The sequence below is a fragment of the Cetorhinus maximus genome, chromosome 7 (genome assembly GCF_964194155.1).
Source record: "Cetorhinus maximus chromosome 7, sCetMax3.hap1.1, whole genome shotgun sequence".
Classification (NCBI taxonomy): Eukaryota; Metazoa; Chordata; class Chondrichthyes; order Lamniformes; family Cetorhinidae; genus Cetorhinus; species Cetorhinus maximus.
This window is the reverse complement of record NC_135885.1, coordinates 63,096,658-63,121,964: the sequence shown is the minus strand read 5'-3', so window position 1 is coordinate 63,121,964 and position 25,307 is coordinate 63,096,658.

Sequence of the window (25,307 nt, the reverse complement as noted above, 5' to 3'; positions counted from 1 at the left end):
CCTTCCATTTCGATTAACTCCCAAAACTCTCGAGTCTAACACACAAGTTCCAAAAGAGAAACCCCTCTTATAGTCAGGTGGTTCTCAGTAAATCAGCAGGGTTTTCCAGCCTCTGAAAACAATGTTTTTTTCCCCAGCAATTACAGTTCAAGTAAACAAGTGACCCTTATCTCCCTATGTGTATGGCTGGTCATTTAGTTGAAGTCATGTGATTTCTTGGAAAAAGCAGCTTGCTCACAGACCAAAGTGAACTTGTAATCTTAAAAAAAACCCAGATCAGCTCCCAAGAAAATGTCCAGATAATTCAATGTCCTTCCAAATAAATAAAAAAATACAGTTCTTGGAGATATGTATTCTTAACACTATGCAGCAGCAAAATAAAGTCAAAATCACCTAAATTGAAAGTTTCATGCTGATCTCTCTAAATAATGCTAGAGTGGGGGTCCCTCATGCAGCTGAATGTCTTCAGCTGAGAATGTTGAAGAAAGACTGTCATCAGGACCTACAAAGCCCAAACTGGCAGGTTGGCGCTAAATCAGCGTAGGACACTGTTGGCATCATGATCTGCCCACTCTGCATGCTTCTGCTGCACACCCAGCATATATTTTACCTTTTTGATAAAATCAAATTATGTTGTGGCCACTGTTAGCTAGATGATCTCCTACTGTAATATACTCCACTTGTCCTACTTTATTTCTCAGAAGCAGATCCAACACTCCTTTCTTTATTGGACTGGAGGCATTTGATTGAGAAAATCCTCCTGTGTACAAATCAGACATTATTCTCTTCCCTACTCTTCAGTTCTGTTTTTTTCCCTAGGCTGTATTAGGGTAATAAAAGTCTCTTACTATTGCTATCCTATTTTTGATACTTGGCTTTGAAATTTTCGAGCAAAGTTGCTTGCTGTACCTCTCACTGTTTGGAGCCCTATTTTAAAAAAAAAATCTCTCATCAACATAACAGCTCCATCGCTGTTCTTCAACTCTCAGATTTCCTAGGACCACCTAGTAACTCCTTTTATATTTTGAAGATTAACATCACCCTTAATTGTCACTGGTGTAGGCCCTCCTCTTCTTCCTTCTCTATGTAATACTTGTCAGCCAGGACCCATCCCTGGCCTTGTTGGAGTCCTGTCACTCTGGTTTCCCTCTACCTGCCAAATTAGTTAACCCTCCCCAATGCTAATTGCTAACATCTCAGTGGGGACATTGGTTCTGCATCTGTTCAGGTACGACCTGCATCGTGTACAAGTGCACCTTCTCTTTAAAACCTATCACAATGCAGCAGGAATCTAAAACCCTCACTCCTGCACCATTTCTCCAGCCAAAGATTTACCAGCACTATTATCCTGTTTCTATACCCACTAACATATACCACTGGGAGAAATCCTGAGATTATTATCTATGAGACCCTGTTGTTTTTTTAAAAATCTTTTGTTTGCTCCTGAAACTGCACCTGAAAGACCTCAAGACTTTTTCTACCTATGTCACTGGCTCCAATATGGACCACAACCTCTGGCTGGCCTCCTTTTCGGGTAGAATGTTCCAGGGTAGATTGATATCCTTTATCCCGGGCACCAGAGAAGCAACATACCATTCAGGAATCAACGTTTGCAGTTACAGAGGCGTCTGTCTGTACCACCAACTATTGAATCTTCCATGACTGCTGCATTTCTACTATTTTTCTCATGCATGCAGCCAAATTAGCCATGGTGTCAGGTTGGTACTGCTTTTCTCCTAGGAGTTGTCACCCTCCGCTGTATTCAAAACTGTAAATTGGTCAACGAGTGTCACATGCTTGGGGAGATTCCTGAACTACCTGTGTCTTCTGCCTACCCTGCCTGGTAGATATTCATTCCCTCACCATCAGCACCTTCTGTAGCTGTGGGCTGAGTGCATATGGTTTCCAGGAAAGTCTCAGACTCCTGGGGCTGGACGATATGAATCTTGTAAACTGTAAGGAGGTTGGTGTCGAACTTCAAAAGAACATAAGACAGGTTGGTGGAATAGGCAGACAGTGGTGAATGAAATTCATTGCACAGAAGTGTGAATTGATTCATTTTGCTCGGAAGAACACAGAGAGAAAATATAAAGTAAAGTGTCCAATTCTAAAGGAAGTGCAGGAGCAGAGGGACCCAGGTGGTGAATACGTGCATAAGTTATGGAAGATGGCAGGATAGGTTGAGAGTGTGGTTAATAAAACATGCATCCTAGGCTTAATTAAGAGGGGCATAGAGTGCAAAAGCAAGAAAGTTACGGTGAACTTGTATAGAACACTAGTTCGGCCTCAACTGCGTCCAGTTCTGGGTGCCACACTTTAGGATGGATGTGAAAGCATTAGAGAGAATGCAGGAAAGATTCATGAGAATGGTTTCAGGGATGAGGAACTTCAGTTACTTAGATCAGAGAAGTTAGGACTGTTTCCCTTGGAGAAAAGAAGGTTGAGAGGAGATTTGATAGAGGCATTCAAAGCAGAAAGCAGAGAGTCAGGATAAATGGGTCTTTTTTTGGATGGCAAGCTGTAACTAGTGAGGTACCACAGGGTTCGGTCCTTGGGCCCCTAATATTTACAATCTATATTAATCACTTGGATTCAGGGATAGAAGGTACTATAGCTAAATTTGCAGATGACACCAAAATAGGTGGGAAAGTAAGTTGCAATGAAGAAATAAAAAATTTACAAATGGATATGGACAGGCTAGGTGAATGGGCCAAAATTTGGCAGATGGAGTTTAACGTGGATAAGTGTGAAGTTATCCATTTCGGTTGGAAGAATAAAAAGGCGACTTATTATTTAAATGGAGAGAAACTCCAGAATGCTTCAGTGCAGAGGGATCTTGAGGAAGGATGTAGTTGCACTGGAGGCGGTTCAAAGGAGGTTCACTAGATTAATTCCAGAGATGCAGGGCTTGTCTTATGAGGAGAGATTGAGCAGTTTAGGCCTATACTCGCTAGAGTTTAAAAGGATTAGAGGAGATCTAATTGAGGTATGTAAGATGGTAAAGGGGATAGACAAAGTAGATGTGGAGCGGATGTTTCCCCTTGTGGGGCATTCTAGAACGAGAGGCCGTAGTTTTAGGCTAAGGTGTGGTAGATTTAAATCAGAGATGAGGAGGGTCGTGAATCTGTGGAATTCACTACCTCAGAGTGCAGTGGATGCCGGGACGCTGAATAAATTTAAGGAGGAGATAGACAGATTTTTAATTAGTAATGGGTTAAAAGGTTATGGGGAGAGGGCGGGAAATTGGAGTTGAGGCCAAAATGAGATCAACCATGATCGTAATGAATGGCGGGACAGGCTTGAGGGGCTGAATCGCCTACTCCTGCTCCTAGTTCTTATGTTCAAAATCATGAGGGGTCTGGACAGAGTAGATAGGGAGAAACTGTTCCCATTGATGGAAGGATTGAAAACAGGAGGACACAGAGTTAAGGTAATTGGCAAAAGTAGCAATGGTTAATTGGGGAGAAACTTTTTCATACAGCAAGTGGTTAGGACCTGGAATGCACTACCTGACTGTGTGGAGGAGGCAGGTTCAATTGAGGTATTCAAAAGGGAATTGGGTTATTATTTGAAAAGGAAGAATATGCAGGTTTATATGGCGAAAGTGGGGGAATGGCACGAAGTGATTTGCTCTTTATGAAGAGCTGTCACTGATATGGGCTGAATGGCCTCCTCCTGTGCTGTAACAATTCTGTGATTCTATGATGTTAAACTCTCAAATTTGAAGAAACCCTGATTGTTGAAAGAATAATGCTAAAATAGTAAAAAATTAACTAAAAGTGCTGGAAATTATATCTATCAATCCAAAACACAATAGAAGCATCTATCAAGTGAATTTCAACAGGGAAAAATGAATAATTTAATAAAACAAACTAACACTTGCCTTTTACCCACCAATCCACTTGCTCAGCAGCAATGTCATCACCTTTGAACTTCATTCTCAAAATTTCTGCAACCAGGTCATGCTCTGACTTGTTCTCACTGACTGTACCATTGGGTCTCCCACTTTTATCTATTGTGCTCTTGCATTGTTTCCCCTCAGGCTTGCTCCGTACTCCTTACTGAGTCTCTACCATCAGTTCTCCCACTTTGATAGTGTTGTCCCCAGCAATGTTTCCCCCAGGCCTTGCTCTCTCATCTCTCGCTGAGTCTACTGTTACAGACCCCAGAAGAAGAAGAGAAAAACTTACCATTTAAAATCAAAATTCGGGCCCTCGGAGACTGGGAACTACAGTTTCCAGTAAGCCTCAGCAATTTCTGTGCGTGCATTGGCCCTGGAATTGCCATTCATGAGCAGATTGTTCCTTTTTGCGATCTTCGGCTTTTCTGTACATGTGCCATATGGAGAATAGCCGCGCACGCGCAGTTGGGGCATGTTCACATTTTCAGACTAGTAGATGAACCTGCACACATGCACAGTTCAGTGAAGTTAAAGTAAGGAGCCAGAGAAAAGGCTCAGAATTAAAGCAGGAAAGCTGTGGGGAGCAGAATTAAAGGAAAGCGGGCTTGTGAGAAGCCAAAAGATCCGAGGAGACAGCTAAAAGCTGGTGACTCCTCACTATGGGCCTGTGAAGCAGTGGTGTCCTGTTGGCATGGCTGAGTATCTGAGAGAGTGCGTGGAAGGCGACGCTTGAATGTACGTAGTGATCCAGGGGAGAGGAACAGCGGAAGGAGAACCTGGACGTTCGAGAGAAAGCTTCATGTGGGAGAAGATTCCAAGTTGTGTTCTTTGAGAGTGGAGATTGGAAACCCTCATGTGAAAGACAGTGGGCGGAATCGTCCATGCCCGCAGGTGTCGGGCGTGCTCCATGGCACAAGTGGACAATTGGTGAGAAGGCCAAAAATCTGTTTCACGATGTCGTGAAACCAGTTTGAGATCGTCCGCATAGCTTGTCGATGGCCACATTTCCTGCCATCAGACGTGTGGAACTACATTGCAATACATCAGCATATCATTATAAGGGTAGCCCGCCAGACTCATCGTCTGAGCAGCATATAAAAGGCGTGCACTCGGCAGACTGCACTTTGAAGGGAACTCGGAGGTGAGTGCACAGTATCGTTATAGAGCATTCGCAAGGGAAGCCTGTTGGACTTCAAGGTTGAGGCGAAATTGGAGGGTTGGGGGCAAAGGCTGCCCTGCGGTTGAAGCGACCTGGGGGGGAGGGGGAGAAACAAAGGCTGCCCTGCAGATGAGGCAACTTTGGGTGGTGGGCAAAGACTGCCCTGCAGTTGAAGGTAGCACACAAGCACATGTGGGATGGGGGGGCATGGTGGCCAAGGGAAGCTGCCACACATTAGGGACATCTTGTATAAAGTGACCATTCCTCTGCAGCTGAGACAGTTCAGGTGCAGCCACATTGATGTGATTGACGTAGGGCCTCTAGCTTCTCTGCCCACTCAAGCAATGCAGAGGCATCAAAGTGCCAACAAGTGCTCCAGAGCTTTACACCCCTCAGGCACAGACTGCAAATTAATAAGCATTCTAGTGCGCTGCCGAGCAGGTGGATGACTGGGCACAGTGAACAGTCTCCTTGCTAAAGTTGGCCATGGAGCAGTCACTGGTGGAAGCGCTCACAGCCCACAGCAATGTCATCATCCCGGTTTGACCAATCTCCCCCATGGCTCAAGCTAACAGTGCAGCCTTGCGGCGCGGGTTAGGAGAATGCCTGAGCTGAGAACACAGTATGCAGTCCAACGGGCAAAGCTGCCGCCATCAGTCAGCTGGAGTGAGACAGAGAAAGGTGGGGTTTCGGGCAACCATGCCACGCACTAATCTCTGGCCATCCAAGTGGTGGCCAGCACTCTTGGGGATGTGTTAAAGGGCCTTCAGACTTAACCAAAAGAGGTTCTTTGTTCACCCATGCTAACCCACCCTCTCTCTCTTTCATCCTGCAGGATCATTAAGCCTGGTGAACTAGGCTGGTAGGCCTCGTGGTGTACAGAGAGCGAAGATGACAGAGAAAAAAGTAAATGAGGTGCAGCACCCTCTGGAAGAAGGGGCGGCTGGTGTTCCAGCATACACCACTGAAGAACCACAGCGAGCCGTCACTGTTCGGTGCCTGGCTAGACCCAGGGTGTGTAGACAACGCCTTTCATTCCTGAAGATGACTGAGAACCAGCCTTGCTGAAGATTGTGTATGTTCAGGGAACTGGTTGGCCACATCTGCCAGCTACTGCAGGATTTGGCGCCATGAGGACATGGAGGGCATCTACTGCCAGTGGCCGTGAAAGTGACAGTGGTGCTCAATTTCTAAGCCAGTGGCTCCTTTCAGGGCTCCACAGGTGACCTCTATGGGATCTCACAAGCCTCCACCCACAAATGCATCCATGAGGTCACGGATGCCATCTTTGTAAAGGCACACAACTTTGTGCATTTCACCTGGAACCAGGATGCAAGAGCAATTGGATTTGCCCAGATTTCCAGTTTCCCCACAGGTGCAGGGTGCCATCGACTGTACTCACGTGGAGTTCAGATCTCCATCGCAACACGCGGTCAACTATGTCAACCACAAGGAATTCCATTCACTGAATGTGCAACTGGTGTGCAACCACCACAAACGCATCCTGCAGGCCTGTGCACAGTTTCCAGGGAGTGTCCACAACTCCTACATTCTCAGTCAGTCACAGATCCCTGACATCTTCCAAGGTCCACAGGGGCTGCAGGGATGGCTCCTCAGGGACAAGGGGCGTGGCTGATGACACCTGTGCAGTGGCCTCAGACTGCAGCAGAGCGACGCTATAATGAGGCTCATGCTGCAACTCGCAACTTGGTGGAGCAAACCATTGGGATGCTGCAGATGAGGTTCCGTGCCTGGACAAGTCTGGTGGAGCCCTGCAATACAGCCCACAGAGGGTGTCATGCATTGTTATCACCTGCTGTGCCCTTTACAACCTGGCGCTGCAATGGCTGAGGAGGAGATGCATGAGTGCAGGTCTGCTCGGGAGGCCCCCACAGCTGCTAGATTTGTGGAGTATGATGACGACATGCAGTGAGGAGACACCATAGATCCTCACGTTGCACCTATGAATGTTTGACTTCAGTCTGGCCTATGGCAGCGCACATACCCTCTGTGATAATGCTCCTGTCATAGAGATGCAGTGGAGGCCCTAATAGTTGCTCAATTGCAGGAGGATGATGACGACATGCAGTGAGGACACTTCATAGATCTTGTGCTCTGTGATCAGGGTCACATCATAGAGACGCGGCCATGAAACTTTAAAAGCATCTGATCATTGTCAGTCTTCAGCACCTGACCCCTTCAGGGGCACAGCGTCACTGGTCACAAATGCTGGAGAGATGGGGGCCAGCCCCTCCTTTTAAAAGGTGCTGAGAGCACACAGAGAGAATGACGGAACTCTATGACGCCTGCCCACAACATTCTGGCAGCAATGACAAGCACCATCGAGGTGCAGGCATCACTAATGTGTCCAGTGAGTGTGAGGCCAGATCATCACTTTGGTCTGAGGGCTGCACAAAGCACAGAGAAGAGGCCCTGGTCTGAGACACCTGCTTTTATCTTGTGCAGAAAGGTTTCACATCTGAGTGACACGAACACTGCTCATCAGAGCAAGGAGCCATAGCCAGGGAGACATTCTTGGGAGCTTCTTGACAATAGTGAACATTATGTACAAGTGATTGACACCTGTGCTCAGGATGTGCAACTACATCTTCTTAACTTTCTTAATCCTGTCGCTATGTCTTGGTGCTCCCCAGGTGTCCACAGCGGAGGTGGAGGCAGCCTGTTGACTGCTGCACCCTGTCTGTGATGACCTTGACCCATCCTCTGGACGGCTGACACCTGGAGGGCCCACCAGCAGTCCTCTGAGTGCTGGAAACCTGGGAAGTCCCTGCCGCCGCCTGCTGTGGATCAGAGAGTGCAATGTGCTCACCAGATTGTGATCCCGAGGCTACTCTAAAGCTAGGTCCCACAGAGGTGTGTGTGTCTCTGCACTAGTGGAGGGTGTGGGTGAGTGCTGTGAAGGGACTTCAGGGAGGGTGCCTTCAGATTCCTCTTCAGAGGTTTCTTCGGGGCTTGATTGGAGGCCCTGGGTCGTGGACTCCGTTGGCTGTTTGGCAGATGTGCATGTGAAAGCAAGGAGAGATAATTACTGCATGGCAGTGGCCTGTGAAACAGGACATATCATTCACAGCACGGTTGTCTAATGGATGTTGCACTGCTGGATCCTCGTTTGGTAGAGCAGCGCCGACCTCACCGCCAGCACAGGAATGGTCCAGATCCTCACTGGCCAGCTGGATGGCTTTGTTTTCAAAGCCCTTAAGGACCTTGATTTCAGGCATTCCTCCACCAGTCTGTGATCTCTCCCTCTTGTTGTGTGCCAGCTTGTCCTGCATAAATAGAGATGGGGAGAGTGTAAGCAGGATGCCTGCTAGGCCAGATGATAAGTATGCCTGGCATGTGTGGATGTGAGTGGTCCTATGGACGGAATGAGGACAATGAAGGTGTGTATGAGAGAATAAATGGTGCTGTGCCTTGAACTGGCAGGGAGTGAGGACCCTGTGAATGTGTGATTGGTTTGGGAGTGCATCAGTTGAGAGTGATGAGAAAAGTGAGTTACCCTGGTGAATGGAGGTTGTCCTCTTTTGCAGGGTGTCATTGCTGACCACCGCTGCCACCTCCTGCCAAGTCAGATTAGTGTGGCTGCTGCCCGTCCTGTAGCCAGGAGGTGCTTGAGGGACACGTCATTGAACCTGGGGTTGCATTTCAGGGCCATGTCTTCTTTGCAGCATCCGTGGACTGAAAGCGCTAAGAGGTGTGCGTGTGGCTGCACTTTAAATATGGTGTCCGGTGTGATGAAGCACCAAGATGATGGCGTGGCAGCATGTTTGCATAATCAGTGTGGCGGGTTTGGGATGATACGGCGTGCAAAGCCGCCATTGTGGTTGGTGGGTAAAACATCTTCCATCCGCTACCGCACTTAGTGCAAATCTGGGACAATTCTGCCCAATGTTTCCATGAGATCAGTAGGCTTACAGTGTGATGAGCGTATGGGGGTAGTTGATGAGAGATCCATAGCATCTACTTTGGGTGGCAGCTGTCACTTGATTTTGGAGTGTGGTGTGTCCAACCATAGGTTGCCTATTGGCTTACATGGACTATATACTTACTGTGAACATTAGGGTATAAGATAGATTTTGTAACTTGTGTTGTCCTTATCTGTAAAAGTATGGTTGTGGGTGAAGGAGTAGTGTCATATAGTTCATCTTTTTCTTATTTAATAAATGTTTTATTCTTTTGTTAAACGTTAATCAGCAGACTCCTGTGATTCTGTTCAGTAGCTGCCCTCCATGTTTCTAAACAAAAGATAAAAGTTAGGATCTCTCAAGCCAGGTTCCATCCAGGGATCTGACGTATCCAATAGTAACATTAGCTGGAATCATAACAATACCATCAGTTCTCATGTTTTTATCCATTTTCCTCTTGCACTGTTTGCTCCCTCCACTCTCACTGAAGAAGCAGCTAAGCTCAGTTGATTATTTTTTGGATGCCAGCTTGGTTCATTAGCAGTCTTTCTGGCATCAGCTTGGCTCAGTTGATTGTATATCTACCTCTGAGTGGTTGTGACTTTAAACCCCACTCCAAGACTTGAACACAACATCAAGTCTATAACTGAGGGAGTATTGCCAACCGACTTCCTTTGTGTGTATATTTAAAGAAAAACATATGCTTCAAATACAGCAGTTTAGTGGACTGGATGTTGTAATGCCTTATATCCTTTCTCTTTTCAAAAGCCTCACTTTTTAAGCCAGTCCCAACAAACCACTGATCAGGCATGCAATACTCCTGCTAAATCCATTCCACAACCAGCTACTATTTTCCCAAGTTAATACTCTTTGGAATTGTTGTTGTTGCTTTCCTTCTGAACAAGTTTCTTTAGTTCAGTCAGAATCTCACATAGATTACCTTTCTGAAACTAGAAATTCAAAGTGGGGAAATAGCATTAAAATTAAATGGACCCTTGGCCTACTATGGCATACTCTGCCAACATACTGCATCTTAGCTACTTTTCTCACATTTTCTAAAAATAGGAACCAACTTGATTTACTATAGCACAACTAATCTCTAATCTCTGCCCATGGCACTACCTTTAGTTCTCAGTTTGAGTGCTGAATCACTTTTAGCGTGTGAGAAAACTTATGATCATTGCTAGATGCAGAGGCACTCCATTTGTTTTTTTTTAGAACATTGTTTCAATGAGACCTTTTTTAAAAAATTACTGGAGACCTATTGCAGCATTGTATAGTGTCAGTCAAATGGCTTAAACTGTCTGAGAAATGGTCTGCAGGAGTGTGAAAGCTCAATATTTTAACTATATCTGAGCAATTAATTGGGCAGAAAGGCCATCGGCAGGGGCCACAGAAGTCATACATTGTGTGAAATGATGCAGTAAAAGGTCAGTTAGTGCATATAGATCCAGGGACATCACGTCCAAAATACTACTCCAAGGAGTTAATGAAGAGGAACCACAAGTGATGGAATGTCTTCTTATCAAGCTGTAGAAAGTAAAATACATTCTCCAGGGAACAATCCTGTGAACAATGGAGAGAGAGTGGGAGCTGTCCAATTGGATATGATAAACTTTCTATCCATATATTTCTGTTTATAAATCCATTGCATTCTCATACAGAATTGCAAGTAGTAAGTGTAGAAAATCCAGTTTGTTTAGTTTCAGGTATCTCACATAATAGTGCAATCATAATCCCAGGGGAACTTCTGGAGTACAAAGTGAATTTATATCGTGCAGAGATGTACTGAACTCTTATTTCTTCATCTGGACTCCAGTGCATAATAAAAAGCCGCCATTGACTTTACTAAAATAAAAAGGATAAAGGTATAACTCAATAAACTACCACCTTCTTCCAACATAACATTCAGAGCAGTAACCAATTGTGTGACATTTCCATTTCAGAATCATGTTGCCAGTGTTTAGACTAAAACCACTTACCAGATAAATCAGTGATTCAGAGGTTTTCTTTCTTTTTCCAGATGGGATAAAATGGTGTTCTAAATGAAGATTGATGCAATCATGTTAGTAGGAGATTTTATTTTATTTTATTACAGTAAAGTACCAAAGCAGGCCTTCCCCAGATCAATTCGCACATTGATCTGACAAGCAACATGCTTCTGTTACATTGAATGGAGTGAAAATGCAAAGCCACATCATTATAAGGAGTATAAAGTGTGACACAATCTCCAATGTAAACTATAAAATTTTGATACCTAACCAATTTCTTAAATGGTTTATTTGTAATAAGTACTGTGCTCTTCAATAATTCCCTCCTCCCTTCAAAAAGAGACAAATAAAGTGCTGAAGCTACTAACAGATTTTGGATGACAGCAATCCAGATACAGCATGATGTAAAACTGAATCATCAGATTGTCTTCTCTATCAATCCCCAGGAAATTACTTCTTTCTTATACTGTTTTTATTCCAATTTATGTTCCATCAGCCACAGATTCTCTTTCAGGATGATGAGTGAGAAGATTTTGTAGTAGTGTCAGTTTGGGTCAGATGGCATCACACTCACTTCTGAAGGTTGTGGGTTCAAGCTCCACTCCAGGCCTGGGCTGATACTTTAATTCAGTAGTGAGGGGCTGCTGCACTGTTGGAGGTACTATCCTTCCGATGACCTTAAATCAAGTCTGGGACTGATTGGTCCAGCGGTTAAATATCCAATGCTACTATTTCTCCCTCAACCAGAATCAACAAAAACAGATTGACTAGCTATTCATTTCCTTGTGGGATATTTCTGTACAAAAGACAAAGCAGAACAAATCAGGCCAAAGCAGCCCGCTTGATTGGCACTCCATTCACAAACATTCACTCCCTCCACCACCGACGAACAGTGGCACCAGTGCGTACCATCTCCAAATGCACTGCAGGAACTCACCATGGCTCCTTAGACAGCACCTTCCAAACACACGAACGCTACCATCTAGTAGGACAAGGGCAGCAGATACATGGGAACACCACCACCTGGAAGTTCCCATCCAAGCCACTCACCATCCTGACTTGGAACTATGTAGCTGCTCCGTCACTTGTTGCTGGATCAAAATCCTGGAACTCCCTCCCTAACAGCACTACACCACATGGACTGCAGTGGTTCAAGAAGACAGCTCACCACCATCTTCTGAAGAGCAATTAGGGATGGGCAATAAATACTGGCCTAGCCAGTGACGCCCACATCCCATGAATGAATAAGAAAATAGTTTCCATGTTTTGAAGTAGTCATTTATTGTATGTGAAGTGATTTGAAACAGTTCTGAGATTTGATGAAGTGCTCTATAAATGTAAATCTTTCTTTCTAGAATTCCATTTTTATGACTGTTGTTAATGTTCACAAGCATTGAAAAGAAGATTGACATCATCCTTATTAATCCCATTGAAGATACTAGAATGAATGTGACATAGAATAGTGCCACACAGATACAGAACATTTGCCTTATCAAATCTGTGTTGATATTTTTTCTACATGGGCTAGCTAATCTGATCCCACTCTCCAGCGTGCTCACAATATTTTGAATGTTCTTTTTTTTGAACCATTATCTAATTAAAATAATTCAATAGATTCTGTTCCAACAATGGCTTGTGGCAGAGAATTACATATTTTAAACAATTTCTCCAGAGATTTTTTTCTAACCTCCTCAGAAATTGGTTTTATTATGTTAAATCTTTGCCTCTGATCAACATCACACTGACAAGTGGCAACAGTATCTCATTTGTTATCATAATCCTTCACAACACTGAAACATCTTGGGCCGAATTTTCATCTGGGCTTGTTTGACTCTGAGAGATGTTGTCTTTTCACTGGGCTTGGGTTTACAGTGAATTTTGCAAGCCATAATGGAATGCTTGAGGAGTGTGGGTGAGGAGGGGGGTGGATAGAAGGTCCACTACAGTTCTCCAACACAGCAGCCCAGCTCCCAACATTGTTTAAAGTCTTCCTAAATGTCACCCCTCATCCCTTCACCCCCACCTACCCCATTCCCTCTCACATTACCCATGCCACCTCACATACTACCATGCCATCTCGATGCCCCCATGCATCTTCCATTGCCACTCACCAAGTATGCGTAATGCACAATTCTCAGGAGTCATTCAATAGCAATGACATTATTTAAAAATCATTGCAAAACCCTTAAACCTCTAACAATCTAAGTAAACCCTAAAATCATATGCACTATCATTGATATTAGATTAAAAAACCCAAAGGAAAATAAGCTATCATCCAGTAAGTGCCTATCAGGCTTGTAAAAAAAAACAAGAAACCACATCAAAAGTATAACTGACTCCTAAAAGGTTCACTAGTTCTTGGATCAATAAGACTAGCTGCTGAGCTGAAGCTTTTGAAACCCAGCCAAGCATTCAAAATGGAATATCTGTCATAACAAAAGCTTCAAACTCTACGGAATGAACAGGTATCCATATCCATTTCAAAGCAGAATACCTATCAATCAATGTAAGGGGAGCAGGTGCATACCATTTTTTCTGCCTTCAGAAGCAGGGTCTTTTTTCAAAATAGCCAGTTCTGCCAGTCCTATTAAATCGGATCACAAAAACATGACAGCAGAGGACATTTTACATTTTTCTTTAAATGTTATGCTACTTTCTCCATTGATAAAGTATTGTAATGCATGTGAATAATTACACAATGCTGGTCAATGTAAGGATCAACGTACCTTTTCAGGACAGATCTCTATAATGAATCACCGCATTAAAAACACATCTATATTACAATACATCACCTAATAGTGACATTTGAAGGTGTCAAAACATTTTACATTTATTTTTCAGAATGTTCCCTCTCCTCAGCAGGTTTTTATTTTCTTCATGAAGCCTCAAACCTGGCATGTTTTTAATGGGCTTCCAAACCCCACACCACCAGATGAAAATGGTGAGTGGAAGGAAATCCAATTTTCCTCCCCTAATCAAAATGGGGAACCCAACACCAGCAGCAGTCTGAGTTTTGCATACTACACATTCCCAACTTGCAAAAAGGGCCAGAGGAAAATGGCGCAGGTTTGGGAATGCAGGGAGAAAGTTGGATTTCTTCCAAAATAAATCAGTATGACCATTCTCACACTAAAACCTGTCTCCACAACCAGACAAAAATTTGGCCTCTTAACTCTGGTAATAAAAAATCAACTTCCCGAAAATCATCTTACAGCTGTAACATTACATCCCTGATAATATCCTAGTGAATATATGCTGCACCCTTTCCAAGTCTTTAGTATCCTTCCTATGAAGGGCCTTAGTGAGACCACACTTGGAGTATTGTGTGCAGTTTTGGCCTCCCTATCTAAGAAAGTTTATACCTGCCATAGAGGGAGTGCAGCGAAGGTTCACTTGGCAGATACCGGGGATGGCAGGACTATCGTATGAGGAGAGATTGGTTCAACTGAGATGAATTCACTAGAGTTTAGAAGAGTGAGAGGGGATCTGATTGAAACATATAAAATTCTAATTCAGGGCTAGACAGACTGGATGCAGGGAGGATGTTTCCCCTAGTTGGGCAGTCTAGAACCAGGGGCCACAGTCTCATGATACGGGGCAGGCCATTTAGGACTGAGATAAGGAAACATTTCTTCACAGAGGGTGGTCAACCTGTGGAACACTCTGCCACAGAAGGCTGGAGAGGCTGGGTCACTGAGTATATTCAAGAAAGAAATTGATAAAATTTTGGATGTTAGGGGCATCAAGGGATGTGGAGAGAAAGCAGAAATATGGCGTTGAGATAGAGGATCAGCCATGATCATATTGAATGACGAAGCAGGCTCAAAGGGCCGAATGATCTACTTCTGCTCTTGGTTTTTATGTTTCTATGATGGGGTGCCCAAGTCCATATACAATACTCAAACTGCAGCCTAATGCCTTTACAAGTTTCATCACAATATTCCGTGCTTGTACAAAGCCAAAAGTTGATTTTCCCTTTTTGTGGCCTTATTGACATAGGCTGCCACCTTAAATCACCAGCAGTGCCTCTTTTAATTGCCTGTGGCCAAGGTCTCATTGCCCTTCAATTCCATTTAAAAACTTCCAATTCAAAGAGCATTTCCTTTGCCTTTTCTTGTCTCCAAAATCCATTGCTTTGCAATTTTCTGCTTTTAACTTCATCTGCCACCAATCTTCACATCTTTAAGTTTATCTATGTCATCCTGCAGTCTTCTACAATCCTCACCACAATTTACCATAACCCCAATTAGATTCCTAAGCAGCCAACAATATTATTTCTTCAAGTTATAGATGACTCAGTATCATAAGATTGACCCCTACATAGTCACTTGTGGAGGACCACTCACCATAACTGTTCAGTCCAAGAAATCACCTATTACTGCTACACTCTGCCTCCAAATATCTGTAGCCACATGATTACATCTGAATTAATTCCATATGCCATTATCATTTCATAATTATCATTATATAATACTTTATGAAATACTTTTGAAAATCTTTATGAACTACATTCATTGCATTTCCTTTATTGACACTGTCTGTTATTTCTTCAAAGACTTCTATAAGATTGGCTAAGTAGAAATTTCCTTTTAGAAATCTGTGCTGACTGGCCCCACAATTAACTCATGATTTTCCAAATGCTTAGTAATTTCATTCCATGCCTCCAATGACTCAATTATTTACCAAGGTGAGCAATGGCCTATAATTTCCTGCCTATCCCTGTCACCCTTTTTGAGGATTGACATGACATTTGTGACTCACTAGTCCGTGGGCACAATTTTGGAAATTTGTTATCATAGTCTTTGTTATTTCCTGTATAGCATGTCCCAGGACCCTTAGATACAAATCACCAGGTCTCTGTGATTTATTTGCCTAAAGTTGAAGTCACTTCCTTAGTACCATTCCACTCTGAATAATAACCTCCAGTAGCTGTTCTATGTGATCTTCTGCATCTACCTCTCATGGCTGATATAGTGTATTGAAAATTGCATTGTGCATCTTATCCACTTAAAGCTATCATACACACATGTACGAGCAGAGGGAATATAGTAGGAAGAGACAATAGTAAATGATCCATGTTTTAACGACATGTGCAGTTCTGATTCTGAATACTTCTGGCTGAATATCTTATTCTTCCTTCCCAAGACTTTTGAAGCTGTACATTCCTAAAATCTCCTTTGAGTAAACTGAGGAAAGGTGCTTATTTAGTATCTGTCACTCCCGACTATAAGCTTCAGCACCTGTTCACAGCTTTAGCTATCCTTCTAGAACTATTGTGCTTACAGAAAACCTTATATGCCCTTTCTGTTTTTTGTTAATATTCTCCACTTCAGTTTAAGTTTCAAATTTGACCTAGTTTCTCAGTTCATCCAGGGGATCCTTCTCATCAGTACGTTTCCCTCTTTCCATAGTGGAATTTAATTAATCTGGAAGTTTGATTTTCCTTCTTCTTGAGAGAAAGAAGATTCACCCCTATTGTCCTCCATCAGAAAATGACTGGGCTTAAAAACTCGTGTATATTCTAGTTTTGCCCAGAATTTATGGTACCATGACAAGGAATCCATCCCAGTTATACCTTGGCCCTGACCCAAAACTTGGGTCAGGATCTCGTTCACATGTGCAATGTTATCTTCTGACAGGAGGTGTGATTCGTAGTCCATAAAATATGTCATGTGTTGTGAGCTTTACTTCATGCTTTTCAGCTACTGATTCAGACTACTGGAGCAATGCAGCCTAAGTATGATTTTACAAAAACTTATGTAGTGTTAAGGACTTGGTTTTTCTAAATATATCCCTGCGGTATTAGATCAACAAACTGCTTCTGTTATATTTGCTTTGGCAGCTGGTGCTAGTGTAACAGATTCTTTAACATTTAATCAAATAACACGCCATTTTAATGGCAGAGCTCTGATGGTTTAATCATATTTGTTATGCTTTGAACTATAGACAATATGTCTTTCAATATGAAACTCCATTTGCTGTACCCAGATGCTATTGCTGCATTTATGGATTTCTTTCAATATTTCTTTCCTTGGAACAAGAAGGTAGAATTTCTGTTCCCTGTGGACCCAGTGTACTGCAAACATTGTGTTCACCTGTAATGAAAACAGCTAACCCTGCCAAATCTATTGGGACCAGCCCAGATTAATTATGCAGAGTGACAAAGGGCAGATCAGAATATCCAGGTCAGCGGTGCATGAATGCATTGAAAAATGATTAGGCAACATCTGCAGAGAACCCCTGTTGTGGAACTGCTCCTTCACAAAGTCAAACGAAGGAGGGCTGCCCTGTTTAGCTCTGACCAACATCCTGCCTACTGGACAGCCATCCACACTTTATGAAGGGATGTAGAAGCACAGGTCAACAGAAAGTCTAAAACAGCCCACCTGCGATGTAGGAAAGGTCACATTTGGGATCTTCCTTCACTCCCATGGTTTTAATTCAACAGTTTCAGGCTGCATGTCAAATATTCACCTCAGGCAAACAGACTTGTAATTAAAAGGAAAAATATACATTCTGGTGATGCCATACCCATCCCAATTGTATTTTAACTCAAATCGCATATTTCCTACTGGTTAATGACCTGCCAGCGAAACCTAACGGGATTGGTGTTTCAGAACTCCTAAAGCAGTTCTAAAGAGCGCTTTCAGCTGCTGCTCATTGGATCGCAGGACCTTTTGCCTTTTGGTTTGAGAAGACAGAGTCCAGCTTCCAGGGGCTGAATTTTCAAAAGCCTGTGAGGGCAAGGTTGGCTGGGGACGTGTATTGAAAATCGTGACTTCAAATGGTGTCACTGGATCCTGATGCCTCCAGATTGCAACATAAATTTTCAAAGTGGGTAGAAGGGGAGCCGGCCAGCGGCATGCACCAACTTAACATCGGGCTCTTTGTGGAGCTCGTTTAACAGTCTTTATATCAGCAGTTTGAGATCTTCAATTGAAAACAGAGGGTTTGGGACGTGATAAGGTACAGCCATTGTGAACATAATGGGGAGCCATGAGGGATAATAATGTTCAACAGTTGTGAGGAATGGGAGGTAAACTCAGCTGCTCAACCAGTGACATAGAGTTACTATCGCTGGTGTAGAAAGGCTTCTATTTTTGGACAGTAACTGGTTGGGCTCTTGAGGGGTCGTGAGGCTGCTGGCATCACTCGGACAGTAGGTATTGGTAGAGGAAGTACTGGTGAATGAACAAGTACTAGCTGAGTGTTGAAATGGGAGCAGGCTACTTTGGCATAGGACAGAGTAACAAGGAGGAGCTTCAGCAGATGCATCCTCCCGGTCAGGACAATGGAGGAGCTGCAAGAAGAAGGCAGTGCTACCCAAGACATCAGGTGAACTGCCCAAGAGTCAGCTACATTCAAATGACAGAACATCAGTGCTGTAGGTATCTTCTAGGCAGCTGGTATCAAACATTTACGCTTTGGCCCACAGTGACCTGAGGCCTTGTGGCCCTGCCCCCTCCTGGCAGTCCCTTACCCGCAACCATGTTGTGGGTAACATGGTAATCAGGTCACTGTGGCACTGAAGTTTTGCATTTCTGGGTCATTCCACGTATCAGCTACAGACCTGGGTGGCATCTCAGTCAGCAGCACATCACACCACCAGGCAGGTCAAGGATACCCTCTTCTAGAGGGTGCAGGAATGCATCCATTTGTGTACAGAGGGGCCAGCACAAGCATAGAAGGTATTGGGTTTTGTGTTATTGATGGATTCCCACATGTTCAGGAGGTCATTGATTGTACCTATGTTACCATCAAGGCACTGACATGCCTCCCAGCCAGATTCATGAACAGAAAATGCTTCCACTCAATGAACGTCCAGCTGGTCTGCGACCATAAGAAGCACTAGACTCAGGTCTGTGCATGGTTCCCAGGAAATTGTCATGATTCATTCATCCTATGAGAGTCTCAGTGCAGTACTCTTCTGGATAACATCCAGACCCTGTGGATGGCTGCTGGGGGAATAACGGTTATTGTCATGATGATGTGATGTGTACATGTATAATAGTAATCTTTACTTTCATCGGCTGGTCAAATATATATTGAACCACTTTAAAATGAGGTTTAAAAAAACAAGCACAGACAATGGCTTAAGATGACTGCCACAGGTCACCTGACATGTCTGATTTAACAAGTAGGCCAGTTTCTGGAAATCTCCAATGTGGATTACAATTAGGACATGCCAAGACAAACTCCTATGGGGTTTCACACCTGCTGAAGTACTTTGAAGTATTTCAGTACTTCAAAGATGTACTGAAACTGTACTGGCCTTCAGCATTTGCATTTCTATAAAGCTACCTTTCAGGCAGAGACAGAAGGTCTACTGGGACAATGGTGTTCTTCCTAGCTCAATACAGAGAAAAATGTTCTATTCAGAAGTGATAAAAGAACTAATCACCTAGTCCATAAAACAATAGCCCCATCTGTCCAGACATAAGCTAATCGATTACCTTCTGAACTCACTATGGGGAGAGAGATCATGTGATCAGAATAACTATTTTGAAATGTCTTTTATAACAACACTGAAGCTGCTAAAACCAGAATCAGGAAGAAATCTGCCAATGGAGCAGTAACACCATCTGTCTCTCTCTTCTCTTTCAAGTTCAAGACCCTGGCCAGAATTTTTAGGATGTCAGGGGTCCGGGCAGGGAGGGTAGGGAAGGCCTAGGGGGTTGCTAGGGAGGCAATCGGGGTCTTGGGGCATAGGCTGGTGGGGAAGGGAGGGAGGTCCACAGGTCACCATGCCTTAGAGCGAGGGCGCCCAGTCAGAAGGGGGCTTCCTCCTTATAAATTACAAAAACCCTACTACAACCAATCGAGGAGTGGGAAAGAAAGGCATGCCCTGACATGTGTCCTCACCTGTCATAACATTATACTCTGAAGAGGTGACTATTAACTCTAATCCAGTACCCAAACACAGATGCAGAGAGGTGCTATAACAGGGCCATCTACTAACAAGAACCTGGATTGAACAGATCATTGGCATCTTGAGGATGTGCTTCAGTTGCCTTGTCTGGGTGGGAAATGCCCCCCAGAATGAACCAGCCAGGGTGTCTTGTATTTTGGATGTCTGCTGCATGCTGCAGAACATGACAATGCAAAGAGGCCTGGAGCTGCATGAAAAGGAGCAGGGCCTGGAACTCTACTCTAAGGATGATGGGGAGGAGGAAGAGGATGACAAAGGCGGTGTTCCAGAGGAGCCTGGTTCCCATATATTGGAGGAAGACCACAGATGTACCCCAGAGCTCATGGCGATTGGCAGGCTGGCAACGTTTCATTTGAACGCTTCCAGCTGTTATGACACATGACTTTGTAACCCATCTTCCATTAGGAGGGAAATAGTCCAGCAGGCACACAAATCTGAATAACATCATCACAACCCACACTGATTGAATCTGTCAGCTCCGCTACCAACAGTCTCCCCCAACACAGACCTTGTTACCATATGAAACCCAACCCACCCACATCCCCGGCTCCTCAACTCCACTTCCCTTTTGACATCAAGCAATGACATCACAAAGCTTGCTCACTGGCATAATCAATAATGTAACAAAGGAAAAGCCGATGAACATACAAACTGAGAACACATCCCAAAGATGATCCATAAAGAGCATCTAATGACATAGCACCTTGCATTCTCATTCACTTCTATGGACTGTTCCACTGTGGCTAAGAATGAAGTGGAGGCAACCTACCCCCTTGTCTCTGCATCTGGTTAAGATACCAGTGGCTTATGTCTTCATCATGGAGGTGTCAGTAGGGGATCGTCCACATGCACCTCCACAGGCTGCCGTGCCTGCCTTATTGCAGCGGCAGCCTCAGTCATAGGGCCTTGCAGCATGGTTGGTCCCTCTCTCAGAGGGGCCGAGGTGGTGAGGGGTGACACCAGTGCCCCCTGACGGGCCCCCTCATCAGACTCTTCAACTTCATCAGCCCTTTCATGGTGCCTTTGAATGCTGGATGAGGCCACAGCTGGGATGCAGCTGGCACCCACCTCAAACATCACTGCACCATCAGCAATACTGAACGGCCAATGCTACAGAGAGATTCACTCTTTCTGTGCATGTCTGCACACTGCTCTTTCATCTACTCAGAGTGGTGCTGTGTGTGGTGTGAGAGAAGCTATATTTTTGGATTTTTGTCTGTGTCTTGTTCTAAATTAGCATCTGTAGCAGTGGCCTTTGGTTGACTGGTGCAGAATGCACCAAGGGTTAATACATTTGATCCTGCCTCAGGATCAGGAGATATTAGCAGGTCTCACAGACCTGTTCAAGGGGCAGAGGGAACAGCAGCCAGTGGTGAGCAGTGGTTGCTCAGATGAGTCTGGAGATGAAGGAGGCAGCAGAAGATTGCAAGTTTCATGCTGCTGGGGAGATTGGCGTTAAGAGAAGCCCAGGGCGGTTATCAGCCCAGTGAAGCTGAAGTGAACAAGAGTTGTTGGCTGCATGAAGCTGGGAGCTGGGCCAAAGGAAAGCCTGTGAGCAGTGGAGTTCTGCTTAGAGTAGCTGGAGAGCTGGAATCATGCCAATAAGTAAATCCTGGGGCACAACCTTGTGAATCCAGTGGGACACAGTCTTAGGAGAAGAGATTGAGCAACTTGGAGGCAAGCAGTCATTGGGGCAGTCAGAGATGGAGCAGCTTTTGAGAGAAATCAGAGGCTAGATCTCTGAAGCGAGGAGCTGAAGCATCTCAGGAGGAAGACAGCATTTTAAAGAAGCTTTGTGATTCATTGACATATGGGTGGGTTACTGAGAAAATTCAGGGACCTGTCTTGGTTGTGTGTGCCGTTTGACTTGCAGTTTGTGGTGTGTATGACCTCAGTTTGCCTGTTAATTCATGTTAATTCTGGATGTTAGAGTAAAGATAGATAGTGTTGACTGTTTGCTTTGCTGACTTTTGTATAATAAAATCTCTTCTATTTGTTTTAAAAATATGGAATCTGGCAGCTTTATTCTCTTAGTACATAATTGGGATTCCTAATTTTGTCTATTTTAAAACAAAAGTTACTGGTCCCTAACTGGATCGTAACCAAATTTGGGGGTCTGGTCTGGGACCGTAACAATGGCCCTCCAAGAAACTGGCCACCCTCTCAATAGAGAAGCTTATGTGCTCAAATCCCTGAGTCATCAAGGAGCACATATGCTGCCCATGGGCTCCGCAATGACCTTCGGGAACTCATCTGCCTCTGATGTTCCAGAAAGACCGACCTTGTTTGTGACACCTGGGGCCCAGCATCTTCTCCCAGCAAAGCATGGTTGTGTCTGTCCTCCATGCTCCAAGGGGACTGCTCACAACTGACTATGGCTGCCCCTCCTTTCCCTGCTCATTCGTGACACGCAGTTCACCCTGTACTCCTTGTCCTATGCTAGATTGTGGTCAAATCAAGAGGAGTGTGTTTGCACTGGTGGAAGGTGTGACGGAATGATGTGACTGTGCTGGCTCAGGAGCATCTATCACTGCCGAGGAGCCCAGCAACAACTGGGCTGGGACATTCTACTTTCCCATCCATTACTAGCCCTGTGGGAGACACAAGAAGGTAGCGATAAGAACTTTGGGCTACACAGGTCCCTTAGCGCAACCAACCCAATTGATGACAGTGGTTGTATAACTACTGTATGTATTGGGCCAAGTGACCTCCACCTGTAGATTGAGCTATCAAATGACCCAGTTCTAGATCATACCATCACCCATGGCCTGATGCGATAGCACCCTCCAGTGTTGCCTTGAAACCACTGTCGCTCCATTTTGGACAATTTACCACAGCAATATTTCAAATCACATCTGAAACACATGTTTATTATTCCCTGGGCATTCATGGGGTTCATCCTTCATTCCTGTTGACTGCCATATCTGCCAAAAACATCTCCATCCTCATTTCTTTTGACTGTGATTCCCCTGGTCATATTGATGCTTCAAAATACCACAAGCATTGAATCCTCCATCTTTTGTGACACCGCCAAATATCTCATTTATGCCATGAAGGCAACTGGAAATGACTGCTTTCCCAGGAATTTTTTAAAGCCTCAGGAATCTGATCGAAAAGTGTGTCTCTTCCTGAGAATTTAACTCCAGTTAAGATCAGGAATCCATCATCATGCGGCACTTTGGGTCTTTCCAACAATTTGAAGGCAAGCACTGAACCAGGAATTTTCAAATAGGATTTCTGCAATCTTGTATACAGTGTGTTAAATTCCACGACATATTCTTCTATGGAATAACCATCCACCTTTCCCAAATTCATCAAAGGCTGACCATGCCTCATATGCATCTAATAGATCATATTTCTTATAAATGATATCCAAAAAGCTCAATAGATTGTCCAAACCTTCCTCAGTGTCCAACTGACAAGCCTCTAGCTCCAGAAATACCCTGCACCTTATTCTGCTTTTGTTCAGAACATCTACATCCCAGGGTACTAAAGGAGGTGGCCATGGAAATAATGGATGTGTTAGTTGTCATCTTCCAAAATTCTGGAGATTCTGGAACAGTTTTGGCAGACTGGAGGGTAGGAAATAACCACCCACTATTTAAAAAAAGAGGGAGGGAGAAAACAGTGAATTACAGACCAGCTAGCCTAACCTCAGGGTAGGGAAAATGCTACAGCCTTTATTTATAAAAGATGTGATAACAGGACACCTAGAAAATATCAACAGGATTAGACAAAGTCAACATGGATTTATGAAAGGGAAATCATGTTTGACAAACCTACTGGAGCTTTTTGAGGACGTAGCAGAATAGATAAAGGAGAACCAGTGGATGTGGTGTATTTGGATTTTCAGAAAGCTTTTGATAAAGTCTCACATAAGAGGATAGTGTGAAAAATTAAAGCACATGGGATTGGGGGTAATATACTGGCATGGATTGAGAATTGGTTGGCAGACAGGAGACAGAGCGTAGGGATAAACGGGTCTTTTTCAGAGCAGCAGGCGGTGACTAGTGGGCTACCGCAGGGATCAGTGCTTGGGTCCCAGCTATTTACAATATATATTGATGATTTGGATGAGGGAACCAAATATGATATTTCCAAGTTCGCTGATGACTTGACATTTGGTGGAAATGTGAGCAGTGAGGAGGGTATTAAGAGGCTTTAAGGCGATTTAGACAAGTTGAGTGAGTGGGCAAATATATGGCAGATGCAGTATAATGTGGATAAGTGTGAAGTTACCATCTTGGTAGGAAAAACAGAATGGCAGAGTATTATTTAAATGGTGATAGATTGGGAAATGTTAATGTTCAAAGAGACCTGGATGTCCGTGCACACCAATCACTGAAAGTAAGCATGCAGGTGCAACAAGCAGTTAAGAAAGCAAATGGTATGCTGGCCTTCATTGCGAGAGGACTTCAGTACAAGAGCGAGGATGTCTTACTGCAGCTGTACAGGGCCTTGATGAGACCACACCTGGAGTATTGTGTGCAGTTTTGGCCTCCTTACCTAAGAAAAGATACACATGCCATAGAGGGAGTGCAGCAAAGGTTCACCAGACTGATTCCTGGGATGGCAGGATTGTTGTATGAGGAGAAATTGGGCCAACTAGGCATGTATTCACAGAGTTTGGAAGAGTGAGAGTGAGTGAGAGATCTCATTGAAACATATAAAATTCTGACAGGGCTGGACAGACTGGATGCAGGTATGATATTTCCTCTGGCTAGAACAAGGGGCCACAGTCCCAGGATACGGGGTAGGCAATTTAGGACTGAGATGAGAAGAAACTTCTTCACTCAGCGGGTGGTGAACCTATGGAATTCTCTACCACAGAAGGTTGTGAAGGCCAAGTCATTGAATATATTTAAGAAGGAAATAGATAGACTTCTGGAATCTAAAGGTGTCAAGGGGTATGGGGAGAGCGCAGGAGTACGGCGTTGAGATAGAGGATCAGCCATGATCATATTGAATGGCCGAGCAGGCTTGAAAGGTCCAATAACCTACACCTGCTCCTGTTTTCTGTGTTTCTATGTTTCTATGGAAGTGATAGTGTGAAGGCTATACCTGTTTTCTCTGCAGTAAGGATGTAACCCATGTCCATATATCTCATCATTTTTCCATAGGTCATATGGTTCAGATTCAGAGAACATCAGTGGAAACTCATACCCTGACACTTTATACTTGGCTTCAGCCATTTTTCTCAAAACTAACTCCTGCTACAATCTTCTGCCTGAGAGAAAAATCTTTAGTTTCCAATCTTCATCTTTAGGCAACCATCCTCTGCTACCATGTTAAGTGTATCCAAGGCAGATGGTGAAGTAAACAACAGGACACAGGTACTTTCCTTGTTAATAGGTTTACTCACAGGATGCAGCATTATAGATCTCTGCCTCCTAACTACTAATGT